Source organism: Zonotrichia albicollis, chromosome 6 (genome assembly GCF_047830755.1).
Source record: "Zonotrichia albicollis isolate bZonAlb1 chromosome 6, bZonAlb1.hap1, whole genome shotgun sequence".
Taxonomy (NCBI): domain Eukaryota; kingdom Metazoa; phylum Chordata; class Aves; order Passeriformes; family Passerellidae; genus Zonotrichia; species Zonotrichia albicollis.
Genome location: NC_133824.1, coordinates 7,111,444 through 7,123,758, shown reverse-complemented (window position 1 = coordinate 7,123,758; position 12,315 = coordinate 7,111,444). Strand labels below are relative to the sequence as shown.

The window sequence follows — 12,315 nt, the reverse complement described above, 5'->3', positions numbered from 1 at the left end:
GTGTACTTGTCTGTAGTACTAAGTAGATAAAATGTGTTGGTTTTCCTCACAAACCTGACATTTTAAGACAGCAACCTACTGTATGTTTGATGGATTTCTTAAAGATCAGGAACCAAGAATGCTTCACACCTTCAAGGTCTGAGAAATTCTGGTGCAGTCCCACCCTGGAGGTCAAGCATTAGTCAAACATGGTACATCCATGGTGGACTACTGAAGTGGTTTTTTTTTTTTTTTTTTTGTTTGTTTTTTCACAGATGAAAAAATAGACCTTCAGTTTACAGATGAGTGTCAAGAAGTTGCAGAATTTGTTTTGGCTACAGCCATCAAGCTGTTCCCTGCTGTGGTCATCACATAGAGTCCCTTTTTATTTGTGGCATACAAACCTTGTTCCAGTTAGGTGGCAATGAATACCTCTGGATTAAAGCTGCTTAATAAAGGATATGAAGAAGATTACAGTTATATTATACCTGTCACTTGTAAGTGTCCAGTGATTCTCCAGTGCTGTGTGATTCATGGAGCTGAAAGAAATTATTTGCCTAAGAAAATATTAGTGCTGATTCTGCCTGCAGAACCCCTTAATTCCTGTTACACATGTCAGCATATTATGACTGCGAGCTGTCAAATTCTAATGACTAAAATTTCATTTTTCTGTCTTTTCATGCTGTGTTTGAGAACTATAGGTCGGAAATAATTCCCTAGCTAAATTCTTCAAATGGTAAGCTCAACTGTTTTTGTTCTCTCTCACTTTGTCTCTGTTACTTTCTAAATTTGTGTTTACATTAGTGACTTTCTCTTTTTTTATGTTTCTCTAAGAGAAAAAAAATTGATTTTCTTCCGAGAACCACTATCCATTCTAAAGAACATAATCTTAGTTGACAGCACACAGATTTGATGCAAAAATATTTTTTTTCATCCACTGATTTGATCAAAACATGGATTATTTAAAAGAAGAAGAAGGAAGAAGCAAGGTTAGGAGGAAACAAAAAAACTCTTACCGTTTCATGTGGTTAAATAACCTTGACACTGGAAAATATTTTTGCCATCCTCCTTGAAACAGGAATTTGTTGACACAATGTTCAATAATAGAGATACAGGACTAATGCTAACATGCTTCAAATACTGCACCAAATAGCATCTATTGATCCACCTGTTATTATGCTTGTTACTGAAATGCTGTATGTAAAGCAAAGGAAACCAGTTTCCAATTTAAGTCATTAATAGATTGGTTTTGAAATTTATGTTATACATGTTCAACAAATCAAGAATAAAAGCATGTGAAAGACTGTGTAGTCCGTATTGAATTACTAATTTTTTCCACAGTAAAAGCCTTTAGCTAGAGATTGACCAAAGAATTTTAAAGATCTCATTATATATATGTCATTGTTCAAAGTGTCCCTAAATGGGATTAAACAATACTCACTCAAGAGTTTCCTGTGATGCCTATTCCCCTCCTCTCACCCCCCTTCCCCTCCTCACCTTGACTTAAATTACAGCTAATGATATGTTTTCAGTGTAAGGTAAAAGAAGGATTTTCCTTGAATGACTTTCCAACATTTTCAAATCTAATTCATTATAAGTACTTCTATCAAATTATTACTTATTTCATCTCTTTGTCTTAGAGGATTTGACTCTAAAATGCGCATGTTTGATATGGATTTAATGACCATGTTATAAACTGAAGCAAACTGAAGCAGTATTCACCTACAGATTTCTGTTTGTGCCCAGATTAAAAACAGTGCTAGGACAATTTTTCAAAGAATAATAAATTTTTTCCTTTCTGCTGTTTTTCCCCTTGTGTGTACTAGTTTGTCTTGGTTGCTGATTCTTCAATAAAAGCTAGGAGACAGCCTCATGAGCTTCCAAGGAGAGGGATGAAAGGACAAACAGAAGGAACAGTGGAGAGACGCTATTTTTGCATAAAAGTCTATTTTGGAGTACCAACTCAATGGCCCCACACATTTTTAAACAAAAGGCCTATTTCAAAAACCATTCCCCTTTTCTAAGCCTATGTTAAAAATATTTCCATAACCATAGGCATAGTAACACTAAATATCTTTATAAGGAGGGAAGAAGCAAATAGTTTTGGTTTCTTACCAAAAAAAAAAAAAAAAAAAAGTTGAGATAATTAAGGTAGCGAACATATTGCGCTGCTATATTGGTTCAGTCACCTGATCTGTCTCTCCGATCACTATTTTGCACGATATACATGGTTTTGACGGGCTTGTGATAGACTGCTGTCTGAAATTCTTTAATCTGGGTCTCCTGTTTGGCAGTGCAGCAGACTTTGCTATTTTGGGTTTTTGAAACGGAGCCATACTCTGGGAGGATAAGAGATAGCTGTGACTCTGTACTGACTCATCAGTATGAAGGAAAGCCAGGTAAACTCAAACCCAACAGAGGTCCTGTTTGGGCTGCTGCTTGTGCAGATGTGCAGCAGAAGTGATCCCACTGAAATCTGTGCTGCTGCACCTTTGTGCATGCCTGGGTATACCCAAAAATCAGGCCCAAATAGCTTTAGGTTAAGAATATAATAAGGATAAAATAAGCATTTAAGCCTGCGGGAGGTATGTGGGAAAATCCAAACTTTCTGGGACTTGGGAGGTGAAACTGCTCATGTCCCCCTTCAAGGACAGATTGTGTTGTTGCATCAAGGAGTGGCTTTGGCACAGGAGAGTAGATGCTGCTGAGCCTGTCTTTGGCCTGTGTAGAAGGAGAGAAATTTATCAGTCACTTACACATAGCTCAAGTCTCTCTGCTCTCAGATTACAAAAGATAGCAAGGAGGACCAAGTTATGAAATAAAACTTAAAAAAAACCCCAAAGTTTCTTATTTTGTATAAGGAACAAGGATGTGAAGAATAGTTCAAATACAAAATATAAAAAACCCCACTTAATATATTTATAAATCTATATTTTACTGTAATTGCTTGCATTTTGACTTTAAATCATACTGAATGTGAATTTTGTCTTAGTGACCCTAGGATGTATGTAACTCTCGAGAGCTCAGTCAGGACTAAGGGTGGAAGTGCAAAAAGTGGGAGAACTTAGGGCAGAATGGCCTTGACCCTCCAGCCTTTTTAGCTGGCTTTATAGATATTTCCTCAAACCTTTTTTTTCCTTTGTGGCATAAGAAAGAAAACTGAGTAGCTGGCTTTTTATGCATGGGTTTGAAGAGTTGTATTGCTGAAGGCAGGTAGCATTTAGGAGGTGGGAACTGTAATTTCCTGGTTGCTTTCATTTGTGGGGACTTATCAGGTCTTTCCTCTGTGCTGCAGGTGTTTTTTCATCCAGAGTATTACAAGAGTGTTTTAAAACCTCAACTTAGCAAGGATTTATTTTTAGAGATGAAGAATGAATCTGCAGCTAAAAGGGCAAATGGAGCCTGCAAAGTTTATATGAACATGCTATCAACAAGGAAGATCTCTAAAGCAAAGAGAAAATTAACTAAACACTGTTTTCCTTACTTTGGTTTGAGTCTGTTAGTTGTGGTTTTCTCCTGCTTGCTTGTGTGCACAAAGTATATAAAGAGCCTCGCTTCTTTCGAAGGGCAGGGTGCAACTGAAATCCTGAGGGCAGATCCTTTTCTTCAACACTTACACTGGACCTGTCTCTGAAGTTTAGCTCATGGTGCAGCAACTTGAACATAGTTTTGATGGTAAAATCCATTTATGACATTCCCCCTTCCTGCTCAGTAGTTTGTTGCACTCTATATTGAACAAGACCAATTGTGACGCTGTCCTGCGAAGTGACACTTTGGCACAGCCTGTCTTGAATCCATGTCTGCCACCAAAGAAAAGAACGTATTGCCAAGGCCTGCTTCTTGCTTACATCAGAGAAGCCTGAAAGCAATCAAAGGGGGCTTCCCTCCCCTCTTAAGCAGAAATCAGAAAATATGATGCAGGATTTTTGTTACTGTTGTTATCAAAAAGAAATGAAAGATAACAACATTAACAAAGACTGTTGCTACAAAACAGGGTTACTTGACACATTATAGACTCCATGGGACTTCCCTTGCAAGTTAGGAAGAAAGGTATAGATCCCAAACCAGATTACACAGATTCTTATCAAAGCAAAAACAATGGGAAAGAAAAAACACAGATTTTTTACTGTATATACCCCAAATCAACTGTAAATAAAATTGCCGATTTTCTTTTGTTGGAGACACGATTTGCTAGCAGTGAATGTGTAGGACAACTGCCTTGTGTTTCTGAAAGTGCCTGCAAAAATGGAAAGATTCACAGAGTTTGCAATGAATGTTTCTCAAAATTTGCATGAAAGTGTGTAATTTGCCTCTTGCTAATAGTTATTTTCCTTCTTAAAATATTTCAGTCGAGTAACAGCAATGATAGTATGACGTGGGTTAGCTTTACAAATTTGTTTACATTTAGTATTTATATTGCAGTCAAGCGTAGCAGCTCTCCTCAGGGACTCATCTCTATTCACTGCCGCCAGTGCAAACTGCTGAGTGCTTTTGTCCTGCTCTGGTTCTCACAGCAGAGCTCTCTCACACTTGGGGCTCTCTGATGGATAGGAGCACAGATGACCAGGTCTGGGGCTCCTTACCTCCAAAGACTTTATAGGAGCTGGTCCTCAAAGGCTGCAGTGCAGCAAAGATTAACATGTGTTCTGAACAACCCACCCGAGTTGAAGTTAATCTTTTCAGGATTAAAGTCCTGAAATTTAAATGGCATACTCATGCAGCATGAACAGCCAATAATCCACACAACCAGTCTGTAAACAACCTACAGGCTGAAAGCTGTCCTCTGGCCTATGAATGAAGAGAAGAGAGAGAAGATTTGCTTCAATTAATAAAGAATGATCCACTAATCATTAAAAAAATGGGGGCAAGAGAGGACAGGATGGTGATAAGGGCAAGGAGAAACAAATCCTCAGTAAATAGTTTAATTTGCTCCAATATTTCTTTGTTGCCAGGATGTAATTTAACTGCATGCCATTCAAAGCTGTTGAGAGGATGTGCTACATGCACACATGTGAGCTCTGAGGGAAGTACACAAATCTGTGAAGAAATCATAGCTCCAGTGCAAAATTTATAGGAACTTATTTCCTAGTAGGTAATAATGTACAAATTCGTCAGAACCAAAGACAAGTTAAAGGAAGATGTCATGCAGGAGCAAACTGCAGAAAACCCATCAGCTGCTACCCCACGTGACAGACCCAGAGGCAGCTCCAGAGCCATTAACACAAATGCCTAGGGAGTCTGACAAGGAAAAAGATTCTGACACTGGAATAATATCTGCCAGCACTTGGCATCTGTGTCCTGTGATGGCCAGCCATCCTACATGGGTACTGACTCCACTGCTGGAAAAAGTAGGAAAAGGAGACCAGTAGCAAAGTATTATCATTTCTCATATGAACTCATAATATTTACAGAAATTTAGAAATGGGAGCTGGAAGAGCAAACCATTTTGCCAATTTGCAATTTTTATTTACACAAAAATAAAGTATTAAAAATATGCATTTGAAAAAAATATTCTGAGAACATTTGGTTTTATAGGTATGACATAGTGACTGACAATAAACATTGAAAGAGTGTTTTTGCAGGTTCCAGGCTTCCCAAAGCTGACCCTGGGCTAGCACTAGTTGCTGATTTCTAGGGTGAAAATTATTCTTATTTAACCTAAGTTTGCTTACACATTTGTTACTGTTTGCAACCAAATCAATAATCTGGATATCAGAAAAAAATGCAGTAATAAGTAAGAACTAAATCTGGCAGTTCCTATGCAAACATCACTGGTATGCTGTCTATTTGAAACCTTGGTCCAGCACTTAATTCCAAAGGCAAATCTTTTATGAACAGCTTTTCTACTGCTAGCAAATCAGGCCCTATGAACTCCCTGAGGGCTGTGACTTGTGGCTCCCGATGCCCAAGTGACAGACTGGTCTAGCAGGTCCAGCCCCTACAGACATTCCACTGAGCGTGTGTACATTTGTAACCCTGTTGCACTGTTTGTGAAAAATGGCAAAAATGCCCCCGCAAATACCCTTGGAGCCAATGTACAGTTTTTATCTGAACTCACATACGAGAGCCTCTGCAGCAGCAGCATTTGTCCAGCTCCCATCACCCCAGCAGGGTTCAGCCTGAAGGAAGGGAACGCTCGGCATTCGTCCTCGCTTCCAGCAGCCTCCCCTTTGCACCTCATGTGTTGAGAATGGCCCCCGCTTCTGCTCCCAAACCATTTGTTTTTTTTGTTGCTCTTGTGACACTGAAAGAGCTCCCCGCTCGTCATGGCTGCAATTATGGTTACGGCTGAACCCCTGGAACTGGAAGTAAGAGTCCGGCCCTGGAGAATAGAAGGCTATAGCCTCTAGCATCTTGTTCCAGTCCACTGGCATCTTAACTAGACAGCGTTAGGTTTAGCATAAAATCCATATTCCTACCGTTGTGGAGAAGCGAGGCAGGTTCTGTTTTCTTTTGCCTTTTACCACAAACATCAAGCAGCCAGACACAAAGTTCAGGAGACAAAAGACTGTTTTTCTGTTGGCTTTTTGTCTCCGCATATCTGACGGTTACCTGTACCCTGCAGAGGGTGTGGCTCACTCTGTAACAGCAAGAGGTAGTGGGAGAATAACCCTATCCTGAGAATAATCTGAATAATTTATTATTTAAATGAGATTTTGTGAGGTAAAGCGATGAATCCAGTACAGCCCCCTTCTGAGTTTTAGGCATTGTTTCTTCGAAGGCATAAATTTGCTTTGCAAAGATTTCTTGCTCTACTGTAGATGGTGTTCCTACTTATGCTACATGGTGACAAAACCTAAAGAGGGAGTCAGATGTGTGCTCTACAGTACTTGAGAATTTAAGTTAAATCTGTAATTTTCCCCCCTGCATTTCCTCAGAGAAATTAGCTATTCTATTCACTGCATAAATTTTCAGGTTTTGCTAGCACGACACTCAGGGTGTTGAATTTTTTATGACAAAAATGCTGTAATAATTGTTGAACAGATGTAAGTGTTGGAGAGTGGGCTCTGGCAGACCTCATGAAACCTCTATTAGCAATTTAACCCTGTCGTTACTTGAGTGAAATGGAAGGAGAAAAGGACAGAGTTTTGAACTGCTTCATTCAGACGTGCACAAGGGGCTCCCAGGTGGGGGGTAAATGACCTTTAATTAGATGTATTCCTAATGAAAGTAGGGATTTAAAAAAATCTGAATGAACACTAACCTATACAACAGCACTATTAGGACTTTCTGCTGTGATGTTTGGAGCTACGAACAATTCTGGATGGAGATATCCCAGTCCAGTGATCTGTGCTGTCTGAAATATTCATAGGGCCTAATCCTCCAATTTCAGGTCAATCTCTGTAATACACCTCTCCTTCACTGCAGCTGAGCTAGCAAATGATGACAAGACAAAAAGTTTATGTCCAAGAAACCAGAGGTGCTTTAGATTTTCCACACCTGCCATATTAAATAAATGGCTTTTGAAGCCTCCAAGGTTTCAGGAAGGGAAATTAAAGAAAAAGGCAGCCCAACAGCAGTGTAACTGAGTACCCAAGGCGACTGCCTCTGCATGTAGGTGATGTTAAAAGGGGGTGTTTTTCTGTAGCTTTGGACCTGAAACAGAGATTTTGTGCATTTGTGCAATACACAGAAATTAGACATGTGCAGTTAAACAGTCATACAGGCATAAACATAAACTCATACACATAAACATAAAACCCATCCTAAAAATATGCCTGCATTTGAAACTGGAACATACAGAAGTATTACGTTGAAATAACAACCCGTGTTTGATGGAAGACTAATTAATAATTAGTAATTATGGAGTCCTAAGACCATGTTATCTGTGTGCTTGGTGGGAAGAGCCATGCATGCATACATACAACTGCACCACTCAGGAGCAACCTAGAAGTATAGGATTGTTTTCAGATATTTTGATACCTAGATATATTCTGATTTTTTCAAAAGGTTTGCAATAGTGAGTCTCACTTTGTGGATAAAACCAGGCTCTAATTTATGACACTCACATAGCATACATCTATAGCCCAAGTTATTAAAAAAAAATTAAAAATACCTAATTTTTTTCCAAATCTGTGTATGTATGAGATGTGCTAACTGAATTTCTTTGGATGGCAATGTTTTCAAAGACTGGAAAGATATTTGAACACCTGGCTATTTCTTTATACGCATTTATCTAACCAGCTATTTTAGTTGGTATAAACAGAGGTATTTCCAGTGTATCTACATATTCAAGATCACATTCAAACATTTGTAGATGGACTGATTCAGAGACATGCTTTCACAGCCCTTCCCTGTAGCTTATTTGCAGCTTGGCATTTTTTCTTCTTCTCTTTGCTGTACTTTCATATGCTGTGCTCTCAGAACCTTATAGGAGAAACAATCTTATACAGGAAGTAATGTCCACTAGGAGAGCACCATAAAATAAGATAATATTCTAGAGAAAATGTCACTTATAGATTTGATTATCGTTTAAACTTGTCTGCTGCCTATTATCTATATAGATGTAGCAACTCAGAGTTTGCTTTGAATGATTTATTCTTATCCCTAGAACACAGTATTTATAGCTACATCTTAATTTCAGATTTCATTAATGAACTACTGTACTTTGCAGGGTGCTCACAGTCTAAATGGGGGCTGTCTGTAGAGTGTCACTCTGTAAAACTGATGTGATGATGTAATAATTTATGAGGAACACATGCAAAATTTGCTCCACCATTGAGTTCTCCTCCCTCGAAACAAAACTCAGCCCCAAAATTTGACTTCTGACATTACAAGATATCTTGTGACTTTTGCAACTTTGGATGCTCGGATCTTCTTAGAAAGTATTCATTTGGTTTTTTATCAGTTCATCAGCCAGTACTGAAATCTGGTCTTATTTCCCAAGCTTTGAGAGAACATTATCTCACCCAGGCTTTGCACATATTACAGCTATTTACATTATTTGTTTAAATGGGAAGAATATTTCAGAAAGCATGAGGTGGATAAAGCTGAAAAGAAGTGGGATAACTGAAGAACAGACTTGAAAGTATGAAAATAAAAAAACAGTGTCATTTACACACACATTCCAACAATGTAAAAAAAGAGATGTCTTTGGTAGTGATCCTGACAGCAGAGATTATTGCCCTTCAGGAGCTTATATATAAGGTTTTTGTTACTTAGTGCTGCACTAGAAGAAAAAGAAGAAATTAACTTTACAGATATATTTTAATGCATTTTGTTGTCAATAATAAAACATAAACAATGTCTATTGATAGGAAAGAGATGAAAAAATAAAATTAATCTGATATTTATTACCTGTATATTAAAGTCACCCTAAGATCACAGCTGGCAACTGAAAAACTACAGGAAGGCTAGTGAGTAAATGTACTTGGCACTGTGGCAAGGGCTGTGTAAGATACTAGAGAACAGATCCTGTATGAGCTTCTGATACAAATAGATGAGGAATTACTTAGTTTTACTCAAAAAAAGTGTCACACAGGTGCAAACCCAAAACTCTACCCCGTGCTTCCTAAAGAGGCTTACAAGTAACTTCTGTTCCCTAAGGTACAGTTCTGCACTTGAACACCTGGATGCCAAAGCAGCTTGTTTGTGGTGGTTGGAGCTCTGGAAATGAATTTTTAGTTAACACCAGTGCAAGGTGATGGGCAACATGATGTCTGTAAGGAAAGGTATGCTCCAAGAATAAGGAGGTATTAATAGCTGGTAGAAGACTTTTCACCACTGATACTGAAACCTGAAGCTTTGTTAAGCAGCCAAGAGGATTGCAGCTAGAGATTCATCAAAACAAACTCTCAGCAGCAAAATGCAATATCTTATGCGCTCAGAAGCTGGATGCCAAAGTGAGCCAGTCCCTTTTCCTTTCATGAAAAGCCTGTATGCCCCTTGCTTGAGGACTGAGGGAAAGGAAATATAGCATAATATGTTCCTGAGACCAGGTCATTACAGAACTGTAGATTAGAAACTGTAAAAATAAGAGTCCCAAGGAAATGGCACTTAAGTTAATGAAAACTAGAAGGCTCTTGTCATAAGTGAGAGAATTAATTTACAGAAAATGTTCAAACTTCATTTTAATCATGTCATCTGCTTATAAAGGTTGACTGAGTGGTTAATACAGAAAAAGAATATATTCCCAGAATTTCAGCTGCAATTTAGTCCAGCCTAACTGGAAACCGATCTGCATTTTGAAGGTGGTCACTGATTTTCAGTGTTTATCTTTGACCTACAGGAACCAAATCAAAGTGAGATTCTCACATGCAAAAAATCAAGGAGGGTAAAATAAAAGAACTTCAAAAGGAAGCCCAGGCCTCAAAGAATATTGTTAGAGAAGCCATATACTGGATGAAGCATGATATGGGAAAAACCTCTAGATAAGCCCTTTTTGTTTGAGTCTTTTGATTCAGTACTCAGGTATGAGATCTATAGTCAAACACAGCATTTGCATTGCTGTTTGTACTGTTGTTGTCAAAAAAAACCAACATGTACGTAAAATTCATTGATTTTTGATTTGGAATTTTAGGTTTTACCAATTTCTTATTCTCACTTGTGGTGAGTTTACCATCTCTCATTTGCCACATTATAAGGCTTGGTTTGTGATCTTGAGCTTTGACTGTTGGCACTGCCTCTCACCAGTCATGCACTGACTTTTCCCTGGGCAAAACACTTCAGTTGATCTGGGCTCAAGGGCAAAAACTGAGCTAATTTTTCTTCAGTGTATGTGAGTCATGCCTTGCCTAAGCTCAGCGTAAAGCTGGGGTCATTTGTACCCTGTGTAAATCTCTCTTTATACCACTGGAGCGTGTCTGCATCAGAAGTTTATATTGCTGTAGTTACAACAGAGTAACTTCACCGGCGCAGGAGTGGGTGTAATTAACGCAGGGGGCACAATGGCCCTGCGGCCGTTCCTTGTAATGAAGACTAAAGATGGAGCTTTCAAAAGTGCTGAAGTGACTCATAAATGCCGCTTTGGTTGTACCACAGGTCATGGATTCATTAATCACTCTTAAACCATGTCTACACAACAAGGAGATTTTATCCCCACCAGCTAGAGTACTGTAGTCATACACCTGTATTCGTAGCACCAAAGTAGATCCACAATTTCACTAAGAGACTCTATCAGAACTTACTTTTATGAGACTTGTCTAAATAACATATACATCCATATTGCAGCAGTTGCACCTCTTGAAACAGTGCAACCCTGCACATGAACAAGCACTTGAGAATTTTGATAATCCCGCACCTTAAGTTTGTTGTTTCTCTGGCCACATAGTCAGAGGTTTAGTTCTGATCACATTTTTTTAGTGTTTTTTCAGAGGGAAGAGGGAGGAAACAATAAACCACTGGTATTTGAAAGAGCTGAAATCACCCAGCCTACTGGTTTAGCTCTACAAACTAGTGTGCAGTTGGCCAGCTCTGTCCTCATCAGCAAATGCCACTTGAGTTACAGGGAATCCATATCCGGTTTCAAAGAAAGGGAGAGTTTTTGCAAGAAGATAATTTTATTTCTACACGTTACTCTATTTCTGCTAACAGTGCTAGAAAAGCAAGATTATGGGGGTTGTGTGTTTAATACAAAAAAGTAGATTTGCTGATATAACTGTCATTTGCACTGTTTATATTTAAATGTCTTTAAAAAAAAATCATCAAAATTTACAGATAGTAAGAGTGTGCAAACCAGAACACTTATCTTCTTTTTATAGACTAAAATCAAATTATTCCTCACATTTTTCTCAGTTACAGAATATTAGATTGCGGTGTCTGGAAGCTACTTGCTTTCTTGAGGAAGGTATATTCCCAAACTAAAATTGAATACTACATCAAGACTATTTTTTTAAATTCTCAGCAATTATTATTTGTCCTAATGCATTAACATCGTACCATTCTTAAACCTAGGAAGCAGAGAGTAGCTTATTTCCCAATCAGATTCTTAATTAATTACCTTGTAGCCTGCTATCTTAAAAATACAGGTCGAAAAATGGTATGTTAACCTTTTAATTTTTTTTTAACCTAATAAAATAACCAACTTGTGTTGTGACCTGTAATTCTGAATCTGATTGAGTTTTCAATATACTGTAATTCACAGATTTTCTCCCCTCTAGCACTAGGTTTGTATCTGTCACATGGTTTTCAGTGTTCCTAATGAGCTGTTAACAAGCTGTCAATTACTTATGCAAATGAGGCAAGCAGAAATGGAGGGGTTGCTATACCTAGAGTTAAAGTGTGCTACCTCAGATTGTTACGAAATAAATCATTTCAGTTTTAATAGCTGTCTGTGCCCATGCGGCTTGTGTCATGTAGGCACTTTTTCATTATATTATTTACCCAGCAATAAAATGC

General features: G+C 38.3%; 1 long non-coding RNA gene across 7 annotated transcripts in view; it reads left to right on the top strand.

Moving 5' to 3' along the window:
- Positions 1-12,315, top strand: part of LOC113458777 (uncharacterized) — an 86,378-nt gene that overhangs the window by 23,652 nt on the left and 50,411 nt on the right. The window contains exons 3-4 of one of the 7 annotated variants that reach the window (XR_012580703.1): positions 255-476; positions 681-715. The exons of 5 other annotated variants lie outside the window; for them this stretch is intronic. This is a non-coding gene — a long non-coding RNA (uncharacterized LOC113458777). Of the gene's footprint in view, positions 1-254; positions 716-12,315 lie in introns of all 7 variants that reach the window. One more of the 7 variants, XR_012580702.1, reaches the window with a different exon arrangement.